The following is a 12694-nucleotide window of genomic DNA, read 5'->3' as shown; positions in this document are numbered from 1 at the left end:
CCCCACAGGACTGAGCCTGTCGGCAACAGTCATGCATATCTTATTGATATTTAAAAAACCTACAAATAAATAACTTGAAATGTTGTCCAGTGCAGTCATTCCAACACACTTCATCATGGAGGACTGAGAAAATTTGAGTTTTCACAGCATCTTCACACTGAAAAAAAGCTTCAAAAATAGCGCAATTGAATGCCCTGAAAGGGTGGGTCAGAAATGTACAGCTAGGGGAAGGGAAACGACCCAAGTCCAAAATGGAGTGCAAATGCCTTCTTCACTAAAGGATTCAGTTGAACAAGTCTGTGAATGAATGGGACTCTTCTCCAGGGGCTGGAAACACAGAAAGAGGCTGGCGATCCTTCCTCAGCAACTCTTCACCCTCTTTCAGCTTCCTGAATCGTCTCTGGATAAGACCCTTGTGATTAAAAAGGCAGCAAGCATCTTTTATAGACATCCATTGAGCTCCTCGTTAAAACTGAAGTCACACACCAGAGAGAGGTGGTCAGAAGGATAACTGAAGACAGAAGCCATTTCCAATCTGCTCCTCGGTGAGTAAGCCCAGATACCGTATGTAGTCCAGGGTGTGTCTGCAGTTCTCCGAGGTCTGGATCTTCCAGGTGGTATACAGGGCCTCCGACTTCCCACCAGCGCTCAGCAGCTTGTAGGCGCCGCTCAGATTCAGGCTGAAGTAGGCAAAATCTTTGCAGACCTCCTTGGAGGGCTCCGTATTGAAGTCCCCACACACAATCAGGGGGAACTTGGCTGTTTGGGTGGTGTTCTGCAGGATGTGAAGGAGGTCACAGCCCTGAGCCCAGAGAAACCACTCCCAGCCAGCGCGCGCTTTCAAGTGGGTGACAGAAATGTAGAAGTGAGACCTAATTCCTTGCACTCCAGGGTCTGTGCGATGGCCGCCTGGTTGGTCTTCAAGGTCATGGCTGTCAGCCGAATATTGGCACTGTTGATGAGCTTGAATGGGTTTTGAAGGAAGAACCAGGCACAGCCATTGGGCCCGTTGTTATGTTCTACATGGAGACATGGTGACCAGGGCTTGGGGAAAAAGGTACCTTGGTAACCCAGTCCACTGAGGAGCAGGCGGAAGGTGTTGAATAGTGGTCCACCTCCCGGAGGCACAATATATCAGCTGGCAGGCCAGAATTTCTTCTAGGATGAGACAATGCCTTTCTTCCCACTTGAGTGCTTCAAATAGGCACTGGACAAGTTATCTTTGCCTTCTCCAAGAGCTTGGGCATGTTCCACTGTATGACTCTGATTCTAGGGTGGGATGTTCCACTGTATGACTCTGATTCTAGGGTGGCTTCTGGACCAATCTGTCCTCAGAGCCACAAAATTCCTCTGGAATCTGGGAGACTGAGTATGTAGGACGGACCTGAGTTCCTGGAGAAGATCTTTAGGATTGATGAGGTCCAGATGACCCAGGTCAGGTGATACCAACTACTCTGTGGGCTCAGAGGCAGTGCTGCTGTTCAGGGTCAGGGAGTCTGCTGGTCCTGTTTCCCATGGAACATATATATGTGTGCCTGGTCTGTCCTGGATGATACCCGGCCCATGAAAATCATCCCAATACCCCCTTCACTTCTCCTCCAGGGCATAGAATTTATCTCTTCCATTTTCTGTGCTTGGTTCTCCCTGTGGCTTAGTTATTTGTATTGGTTTCTGTGTCTCACTGTACTGTATGTCTGTGGGAATTCAATGTTATTTTTCCTTGAATAAATAGAAGACCACCTGGGCATCATGGTGCATGCCTGTAATCCTAGCATGTGGGAGGCTGAGACAGGAGGATTCCAGGTACATAATAAGACCTCAGTAATCTAGTGAGACCCTGTCCAGGGGCCCACTCTGCCATGCCTGAGGCAGCTGCCAACAGGCAGGGATTCACTGGCAGGCTTTGTCGTGTTTTTAGGTAAGTCTTGTGATCTGTCCAGCATTGCTTTCTTTTTTGTTTTCGTCTACTCAGGGTCTTTTGTAATTTCCAATGCAAATTTAAGATTGTTCTTTATTGTTGTTTTTGTTATTGTTGTTGTTGTTGTTTGTTCTTATCAGGTTTTGGCAGCAAAGCAATATTAGCTTCACAGAATAATTTTGGAAGAATTACTTCTCTCTCCCTTTTGATTTTATGGAATAGTTTGAAGAGCATTGCTATTAGTTCTTTAAAAGTCTGATAAAATTCAGCAGTTAATCCATTTGATCCCGGTCTTTTCTTGGTTAGGACAATTTTTATTTCTGCTTTAATCTCATTGTTTGTTATTACTAAGGTTTGGCTTTATATGGCCTTGGTACGATTTTCAAAGATCACATGTGTCTAAAAATTTGCACGAATATTTTTCAATAATGATTTTAGGTTGCGCTGATTTCTTACCAATAGACAATTCCTCCCTTCATCCTCCTAACTAAAGCTATGTTTTATTCAGGCACCCTATTCCCCATGTAGATCTAGTGATTTAGAAGTAGGCTCCATTCTGAAACTCAGAGAGGAGATCCTAACTGGATCAGGTAATCCTGGTCATATCAAATATACATCAGCAATTGGGTTACAAAAGGCCAATTGGAAATCATAACACACTTTAAGCTACATACTATTTTTAGTTATTTTCATGTGTCAAGTTATTAAAATTTCAGTTACTATATATAAGAAGTACAAGTGTGATATTTTTATTTGAAGCCTAAAAAAGGGAAACACTTAAAATAACTTTGACTTGGTTATTCCAGACTGACAACCCCTGATAAGAATATGTTATCTGGAATGGATTTTCCCAGACATAGGCTACATCTAGATACATTAAGGTTATTAAAGGTTCTGTACCATGTGTGATGAACTTGAAAAAAATAATCAAATAATTAGAATATGATTTATCTCTAGGCAGAAAACAAGTACAGGAAGCAGAAGATTTGGGGAAAATAGAATATGGCAACAATAATGGCCTGAATAGTATGCAAATTTTTATTGGTGCACTATAGTCTCACATCGTAATGTGAATCATGATAACAATAGCATATATTTACACAGTACTTGGTGCCCCCCACCCCTCTTCTCCTTTTTCCTTCCCTCCCAATACTGAGTGTCCAGGTTAAGAATGTTATATGCACATGTATACACACATCACATGTAGCTTTTTTTTTTTAATACACCTCAGCCTTCTTCCTCCCTTCCCCTTCCTTTCTTGCTTTGCTGAGGTTTCCTCTCCATTATCTGGAGTCCCTCTGGTATCACTAATACTTCCTAGCTTGAGCGTATTCAAGAAAACAGCCAATAGTATGAGACATTTTTTAGGAGATAAGGGGAAACATAGATGCTGATATGAACTAGGAAAGAGGCAGCTAGCCAAACAGAACACTTTAATAACCACTGGGGATAAACATCACAGGAGTTGGAGAAGGGAGGAGAAGTGGTCCCACCCCATCCAATTCTTTCTATACTCTTCAGGCTGCTAGAATACACACCAACCCTCCCACCTCCAAGGGATGGTGTCTATAAATGAGACCTTTTCACTCCCGTTGGTTGGTCATAAATATCCCCTCCCTAGGATGTCACTGGAGACTGTGCGTAAAGCCAGGAATACTTTCCAGCAGTATGAGGGTTCCCTCTCCCCTCCCAACTCACGCTGATGCCAGAGGAAGCAAGGTCATCGTGCCCTGGGATTTCAGGGGCCAGGGAAGGGCAAGGATGTCCTGTCCAGCCAAGGTAATATCACTGTAAGTCTAAGGAGAAGCTCTAACTTCCCCACTCACTAAGCAGCAAAAAGGAGTTCCTCTACCCTGTGGTTTCAACAGATAGTCTTGAGTGGAGAACTTGGCTGTAATGTGCATAAGCCCAGCTGGGCATGGTAATGTACATCTGTAATCCCAGTTCTTGGAAGTCTGAGAAAAGAAGATTGCAGCTTCCAGGCCAGCCTCAGTGACTTAGTGAGACCCTGCCTCAAATTAAAAGATAAAATAGAGATAGGAGAATAGCTTAAAGAAAGAATGCCCCTTGGTTCTATCACCGGTAACACACACACACACACACACACACACACACACACACACACACACACACTTATTTTCATCCTGAGAAATGTCAGAGAAGCCAGCTATAACAGTTTAAGCAAGACTAAAATATGATGCCCCAAATGGCCAGGTTTCACTTTTTAAGTCACTCATTACCCAAGAATGAGAAATAGCTCAGTTTGAATGAGGAAATGTAATCAGTGGACATAATCGCTGACATGTCAGAGAAGTAAAGGCTCACAGGATGTCAGATGTTAGAACTGTCTGACAAAGAGTATAACATCACCACCATAAAAATGCTCCAACAAGTAAGGATGAATGCACCCGAAACAAATGAATAAATGTCAGCCAAAAAAAAAAAAAAGACAAAGTCCCAGCAAATAAGTAGCAGATAGAAAGTATAACCAAATAAAATATTTAGGACTCAAAATGTCAATAATCAATTAGTAAACCCAACAAAGAATTGAGGGGATAGAGGAAGGAATCGGTGATCTGGAGACAAAGAAATAGAAACCAATCAATCTGAACAACAGAGAAAAATACAGTTGGTCCATTACATATCTTTGGGATATTGTAGTTTTGCAAAATGCTGTCACAGGGAGGAGGACAGGATTAAAAACTTAAAGATATCCTCTACAACTTTATGTTACTCTACAATGCCCCAAATATGAATGTGCATGTACTATATAGAGAGAATTATTATGTTAATTATTACTAATAATAATTATCAATATTGTACATATAGTGGTACTGGGAATTGAACCCAGGGGCATCTACTTCCAAGATATGCCCCCAGCCCAATTTTTGTTCTTTATTTTGAAACAGGGTCTTAGTAAGTTGCAGAGGGCCTCACTAAATAGCCGAGGCTGCCTGCGAACCTGCAATTCTCAAGAATATTATTTTTTAAATATTTTAAATCTTCTCTTTAATCCATATATATTTGTTAATTTGTGTTTCTAAAATGTTTTCCCAAGTAAGGTGTATTGATTGTCGATTCAATTTATGCAATAGTTGTAGAAACATAAATTGTTTTTATTTTTTCTTGTGCTGGTTTTGGAAAAGGTTGTTGTTTAGGATATGTCCATTTTACTTAAATTGTCAAGAACATGGTAACATATGATGTTGTTTTTTTTTTTTTATGTTTGACTTGACTTTTGCCTTCTGGCAAATTCCCTGTTATGGGCTCCATTTTCTTTTTCTAACATCTTCCCTCAGCAAGATCACACAAGCCTGTAATCCCAGTACTTGGGATGCTAAAACAGGAGGATTACAGGTACTAGACCAGCCTCAACAACTTAGAGAGGTTTTCAGCAACTTAGTGGGACCCTGTTCCAAAATTAAAAATGAAAAGTGTTGGGAGTATAGTTTGGTGGTAGAACATCCCTGGGTTCCATACCTAGTACCAAAAGAAAAAAATATATTTAATACATATGGCTTCCCAATTGGTTAGCTATAGGAATGGAAAAAGTCCTAGGTGTCTTTTACTTGGAGGCTGTTGTCTTAGTAGATAATGTATCTACTAAGTTCAAATAGACCCACAGGAGGCAGGATGAGCGACTCTACCCACATCCCTGCATCTCTCAAGTGAGATCCAAATATGAATGGATATATTTTGCAGTGACTTAGTGACCCAGGCCCTGGCCATCTCAAATCTCCATCTATTACACTTGTCCTTTCCCATCCATTTTCTTGGACAGTGGTCCCCAAACATGGTTTGCACATATGAGAAGTCTGGAGTTCATCTGTGAGATATACTAAGGTACGCTTCAGTACTCTAGCTCATCTTTGAGATATTCTTTTATGTATTTTGCTTTAAGAAATAGATTTTTCAGAGTCCAAGTTTATGTGTCCATAGCTATGTGTACATAAATTCAGTGTATTTTTTTAACCTTCCCCATCTCACCTCATCAAGAAACATAGCAGCTCACACTTTGCAAACCTATTTTTGTGGTTCAGGAGATGTTCCACTGAGGAGGAAAATGAGAAAGTTCAAAGAAGAGCCGAGATTGGAAAGTGTTCTGGACTGGAAATCCCCCACTTACTCACGATTACCTTTACTGACCCTTTACGGTAACCGGTTGGAAAACACGCGCACCTGTGCCTTAAAAATAAACATCACCAATTTGCATAGCCTGAATTAATTTAACGAAGCATTATAAGGCTAAGCCTTGATTCACAAGAAGATTGAGGGCATTCGGAAACCTAACTAGCCCATTGAGAGAGAAAGAGAAAAAAAATTTTTTTTCTAAAAAATGATGAGCTGGTTGTGTCAGGAAATTGTCTTAGGTCGGAAGTTTGCGGTCCCTGTGAGCATGTGCCAGCAAGCAGCCGCTGTCTGATAAGAACTGTATATCCTGTCTCTCTGCACCAGTTTGCATCAAGCTATCATTACATCATTTCCTTTCTGAAAACTTCCTCCGGATTCTTCATATAAGGTCTCACATGAAGGCAGACTGCACTGAGCTTTGGTGACTTAAATGATTTCTCCCAATTTTGCCCAGCCAATAATTTCTTTAAGCCTCTGTTTTCTCAATAAGATGTTAATATAATTCTTTTATTTTTCTGTGTAGGTTGAACCCAAGGGTGTTATACCTTTCAGCTACATCCCCAGATCTTTTCTTATTCATTTGTTGTTGTTGTTGTTTTGAAACAAGGGCTCTCTAATTTCTTTTTTGTTTTGTTTTGTTTTTGCGGGTCTGAGGATGGAACCCAGGGGCATTTGACCTCCGAGCTACACCCCCTGCCCTATTTTTTATTCTTTATTTTGAAACCAGGTCTCACTGAGTTGCAGAGGGCCTCACTAAGTAGCTGCGGCTGTCCGCAAACCGCGATCCTTGGGTCTCAGCCTCCCGAATGCTGGGATTACAAGCGTGCACCACCACAACCGGCGGGCTCTCTAATTTCTAAGGGTCTTACCAAGTGGCTGAGGCTGGCCTCACACCTACAATCCTCCTGTTTCAGCTTCCCAAGTACTTAGAATTACAGACATGTGCCACCAAGCCCAGAAAAATGTTAATCATAATAGAAACTATCTTTAACATGACTGCTTACATGCCACTTCATTTTTATATACTATGTATGCAATATGACATATAAAATATCTCTGAAAACTAGAAAGTTGGCTATAACATTGTTGTATGTTTTATAGGGAAGATGAGATTACTTGAGCAAATTTGTTTTTTTTGTGTTTCTTTGATCCTTTGCTTTAGTGAATTAAATCCATTGGGGCTTTAAGATTTCTTCCATATTTAAATGAATAAAGGACAATTAAAGAACCCTTGGGTTCCCAGATTTCTTCCACACTGAATGTAGACCTTCTATATGTGGGTTTGTCCTATTTCCTAGAATTTCAATTTCCTAGAAAATCTAGAATTTCACTTTGTCTTATTTTCTAGATATATATATATATTTTTTTTTTTTTTTTTTTTTTGCTTGACAAATTGGGTTGAGTACTTTCTGTCAGCATGGTTTGGGGTCTCTAAGAAGACCCTCATTGTTGGTGAAATGGCGTGCCTTTGTTAATCACAGCAAGACAACGGGGCATGAGCCAAGATAGTACGGGGGAAGCACCATTCAAAGTTTACTGCTTTGCATAAATCAGAGCTGATTGGTTGCTTTCTCAAATCTAAGGGAGATTTCTGAAAGAGAGAGAGAGAGAGAGAGCGCGAGAGAGAGAGAGAGAGCGCAAAAAGAGAGAGAGGGAGAGAGAGAGAGCGAGTGTGTGTGTGTTATGGAAGGGGAAGGAAAATTAAGGAAGAAAGAATGAACTTGGCCACAAAGTTCAGGCACCCATAGAGGACCCTGAACAGCACGTGGGCCAGTGGTACTAGGAATCCCACCAATACCTAGGTTCTTGATAATCTGGCTGCTTTTTTGTTTGCAGTAATGAGTGCTGATTTCAACAAAATACTTTGGCTCTCCCCATAAAGACAGGCAGAGAAAAGTGGCTTCTAAACAAAAGCTAGAATTCGATTGATGTTATAATGTTTACAGATTTTGTTTTACAGTAAAATTTTAGTTATCACTTATTTATGACTAATGATTATTAATACATACTATTTTTTTACTTTTATTAGTGCATTATAGTCTCACATCATAATGAAATTCATAATACTGACATACTTTGTGTGCTTTCGCCCGCCTCCTCCCCACTCCCTCTTCCTCCTACATAATCTTGAGATTGACATTGGTCCATGGGGACTGAAATTAGAGTATTATGGTAATACATGCATATCCATGTTTATAGAGCACAATTCACAATAGGCCAAATTGTTGAGCCAACCTAGGTGCCCATCAACAGATGAATGGATTACAAAATTGTGGGATGTATGCACAATGGGATTCTACTCAACAATAAAGAAGAACAAAGTAGTATCATTTGCAGGAAAATGGATAGACCTGGAAAACGTTATGCTAAGTGAGATTAGTCACTGAAAGTGAAGGGCCATATGTTTTCTCTAATATGCAGAAGCTAGGGAGTAATTGGGACGCCAGAGGGACTCAGATAATGGAGGAGACACTTCCCTGGAGCCAGGGAGGTGGTCTAGGGGAAGGAGGGGGAGAGGGAAGATCCATGAAGGAATTACTTCCACTGATACTGTATACCTATGTGAGAATACCAATGTCAATCTCAATATAAATACATATTATACACATTATGACTTTTCATGACCTTTGTATATTTTCATGACTTGTATATAATAAATAGTGTACATAACATGTATAATGACGATTGTGTTTTTGCAATGCTGGGGATTGAACCCATCCCTATTTTTTATCCGTTATTTTTTTTAAACAGGGCCTCACTCCGTTGCAAAGGGCCTCACTAAGCACCTGAGGCTGGTCACGAACCTGCGCAATCCTCCTTTCTCAGCCTCCCAAGTACTGGGATTACAAGCATGAGCCACCACACCCGGCTTAATACGTGACATTTTTACAATAAGATTTCTAGGTATCACTTGTCTATGGCTAAGGGCATATATATTAAGTATATACTCTATATATCATACATAGCATTATATGTGTACATATGAGATATATACATGTATTTTTAAATATAAATGTATAACATCTATTCACCTGATCAGGACTGTGGTTGAGAAAATATGCGAGTGTCACGTTGTGAAATCTGTTAGTAGTGAGCACAGGGTGCCGGGCTTCCTCTGTCTGGATGGACAGACGAGAGTCATTGCAACGCATCAGCAGCTCTGACACAACTTCTCAGTCACTGTCCGTAGTGCCTGTGTCCATGAGGAACTTTTTCTTTTCATGGCTTGTATCCAACTCCCACTCCCTCACATGCCGTTAATATCTAAGTATACCAAACACCAAATACCAAAAACATCCGTTGTCTAATTCATATCTTTTCCTCATAAATAAAACCTCAGAAACTTGCGGTTTGCATTTGTAGTTTACAGGTCAGGCCGAAGCTCAGCAGAGTTGGATAGGTTTTCCAAAGTTACCCCGTTAGCATGGTCTTGAGGTGACACTCCCATTCTTCCACAAGTCCCTGAACAACCCTGAACTGAGTTTCTCCTATGTCTCGGGCATCACTGTTAAATAAGGTAAGCATATGCGTGGTGTTAAATGCTTTAACTTTCTAGTAGTAAAAATAGAAAATAGCTGGGCGTGGTGGCGCACGTTTGTAATCCCCGCGCTTGGGAGGCGGAGACAGGAGGATCGCGCTGATTCGAAACCAACCTCGCTGGTTTAAGAGACCCTGTTTCCAAATAAAAAAATATAAAAATAGGTCTGGGAGTGTAACCCGGAGGTAGAAGGGTTTCCAGGAACCCTAGTACCACCACCAAAAATAGAAAAGAAAAACTATTTATTCATTCATTCTTTCTTTCTTTCTTTCATTTATTCATTGGTCCTGGGGATGGAACCCAGGGGCGTTCCACCTCTGAGCTACACCCCCAGCCCTATTTTATTATTTTTATCTTGAAACAAAGTTCCACTAGGTTGCAAAGGCTGGCTACTAAACTAAAATCCTGCTGTCTCAGCCTCCCAAGTGCTGGGATTACCAGAGTGTGCCACCATGCCCAACTACAACGATGATTTTAAAAGCTCACAGGAAGAGATGAACTACAGAGTCTCAGATAGCAGTATGCCCCAAAATCTAAAAGAAAGAGTGCTATAATAACTAGAGGCTGATGGGAGGTGATTTGTGCAGGTGGCCAGGGAAGGTCTTGGCGAGCTGAGGACTCCTGGGGCTGAATATGCACAAAGGGTGAGCTTTGAAACATCTGAGAACAAGTAGGGAAGGAGCAAGAACACACCCAGTAAAGTGGAGATCAAGTCAGCTTCCCTAAGGGACAAAATGGTGAGTGCATCTGACCCTTAGAGGACAATGGGAAATGATAGAAGATGATTATCTGCTTTTGACCTTATTTATATATACTTTTCTTAGTGCCTTATAGTCTCACATCATACTGCAGCTCATCCTAATAGAGACACACATGCACACAGCACTTGGCAGGCTTTCCCCGGGCTCCCTCATTTTCCCTCCTTCCCTATACAGGGTATTGAGATTGGCAGGGATATCTGACATAGGTATACAATATCCATGGTAGTGATTCCTTCATGGATCTCCCTCTCCCTCACCCTCTACTAGGCACCTCCCTGGCTTCGCTGAAGTTTTTCTTCATTATCTGAAGTCCCATTTCTCCCTACCTCCCTTATCTGAAAGAAAACACATGATGCTTCATTTTCTATGACTGGATAATCTCACTTAACATAATGTTCTCCAGGTCCATCCATTTTCCTGCAAATCATGTAATTTTATTCTTCTTTATTGCTGAGTAGAATTCCATTGTGTGTATATACCACAATTTCATAACCCATTCATCTGTTGATGGACACTTAGGTTGGTGCCATAATTTGGCTATTGTGAATTGTCCTGCTTTGAACCTGGATATGCATGTATTATTATAATATTCTGATTTCATTGCCTTTGGAAAGATACCCAGGAGTGGTATAGCTGGATCATATGGTGGACCTGCTTTTTATAATGTTATCCTGCCCTACTGTCCTGGAAAGCTCAGACTTCAAGGATGATTAGTATGCTGGTAGAGAAGCCAGAGAAAAAAGGGTAATACATTTGAAAACTAGAATAAAGGTCCCTGTTGAGTTATCCAGTCATTGAAAAGTATTTCTTGACATATGGAAAAGACCCATGTCAAAGGTTAGCAGTGTGGGTCTGGATATTTTCTTGCTGTCTCTTATTACCCTGCAACCCAGGAAGAATTCAAATAATTATGCTGAAGATTTGTGACAGAGACATCATCTCATCATTCTTCACAGTGTGTGAGTTTAGTGACAGTGTGGATATTATTCCAGATCTTCCAGCTGTACACAGATAAATCAACCCTTAAAAGATAGAAGTTGCCATAACTCCCACCCTGCCAAATCAAATATCATTAGCAATGGATCCTGCTGTTCCTCTAAGCATGGAACTGAATTTCTCTTTTGCAATTCATCAGCACCCTTGCCTGCACCTTTGTTGTCCAGAGGAATACTGAAATCATATACTTCTCTGCTGTACGATCCTTCCAACCTTGGAGTGGTGTCTCGTATTTTAGAGTTTCTACAGACTTTTTCATTAATTCATATTCATCCACCTGTTCATTCAGTGAGTGTACAATGGAAACATACCAAGTTCCAGTTACTACGACAGATACTGGACACAGGAAGGATAAACCAAAGTCCTTGCCCGTCTGTGGCTTACTGTCTAGTAGGGACAAATAAATGACAGGCATTGATATAATATCAGATATTGGCAACTATAAAAAGAAGGATAGAGGCATACAGTATGATGTCCCATCTGACATACGATGGCCAGTTAAAAGTCTCTGGACAGGTGCCAGTTGAACCACGAATGAATTGAATGAAATAAGTAAGACACGCAGATGGGTAGAGGAAGGCCCTTTAGAGAAGACATGGAAACCCTGCAGTGAAGGTATGCAGGACATTGTTGTGAGTGTGCTACTGGGGACTGAACTGGAGATGTTTTGCCTCTGAGCTACAGCCCCAGCCCTATCTTATTTATTTTTAGTTTGAAACAGGATCTTGTGAAGTTGCTGACGTTCTCAGTAAGTTGCTGAGGCTGTCCTCAGACCTGCGATTCTTCTGTCTTAGACTCCCCAGGACTGGGATTACAGGCTTGCATCATCATGTCCTGCTACGCTTGATATTTTTATGGAAGGGCAGAGAGGCTGCATTTTGGGGGAGGGTGGCGACTAATAGGGAAAATTGTGCAAATCCTTCTCACCTATAAGAAGGTCTTTGGTGTCGGGGCCCGCTCAGCTAGACCGGGATGGGGCAGTGGCTCAAGATGGCGTCTAGGCATGTTGCCAAGTCATTAGGCTCACGAGGCTGGCGGTGCCCTGAGCCTGCGCAGTGAGCCCTATCAGGTGCCCTATGGTTGATCAGTGATGCAGCGCCTCGTGCTACCACCAGCCCGCCTATGAGAGGGTTAGAAATGTGCATGCCCTAGCTGTGGGAAGCTTGGGGTTGGTGGAGTGATGAGGGAGGGGTTATGAGACTGATATATATTTGCTTGCTGTGTGCATTGAAGAGGGGAAGCATTAAAGAGGAAGCATCATCAACAGACTCGGTGTTTGTGTCTTCTTTCCTGGGGCTCTGCAGGTCAGAGCCTTAGGGACGTGACACTTTGGATTTTGTGGTACTTTTA

The 12694-nt window shown here is 41.5% G+C and overlaps 1 pseudogene across 1 annotated transcript; it reads right to left on the bottom strand.

Annotated features, from left to right (window-relative positions):
- Positions 1-441: 441 nt before the first annotated feature.
- Positions 442-11972, bottom strand: LOC308269648 (nocturnin-like; annotated as a pseudogene). The gene is made up of 3 exons: positions 11834-11972; positions 11558-11731; positions 442-1545 (listed from the first exon to the last, which is right to left on the bottom strand). The product of its transcript is annotated as a nocturnin-like (transcript).
- Positions 11973-12694: the final 722 nt, after the last annotated feature.

The sequence above is a fragment of the Muscardinus avellanarius genome, assembly GCF_963383645.1.
Source record: "Muscardinus avellanarius genome assembly, chromosome: 11".
In the NCBI taxonomy this organism is placed as follows: domain Eukaryota; kingdom Metazoa; phylum Chordata; class Mammalia; order Rodentia; family Gliridae; genus Muscardinus; species Muscardinus avellanarius.
Note: the sequence above shows the minus strand (reverse complement) of the source record. Positions and strands in the feature narration are given on the sequence as shown.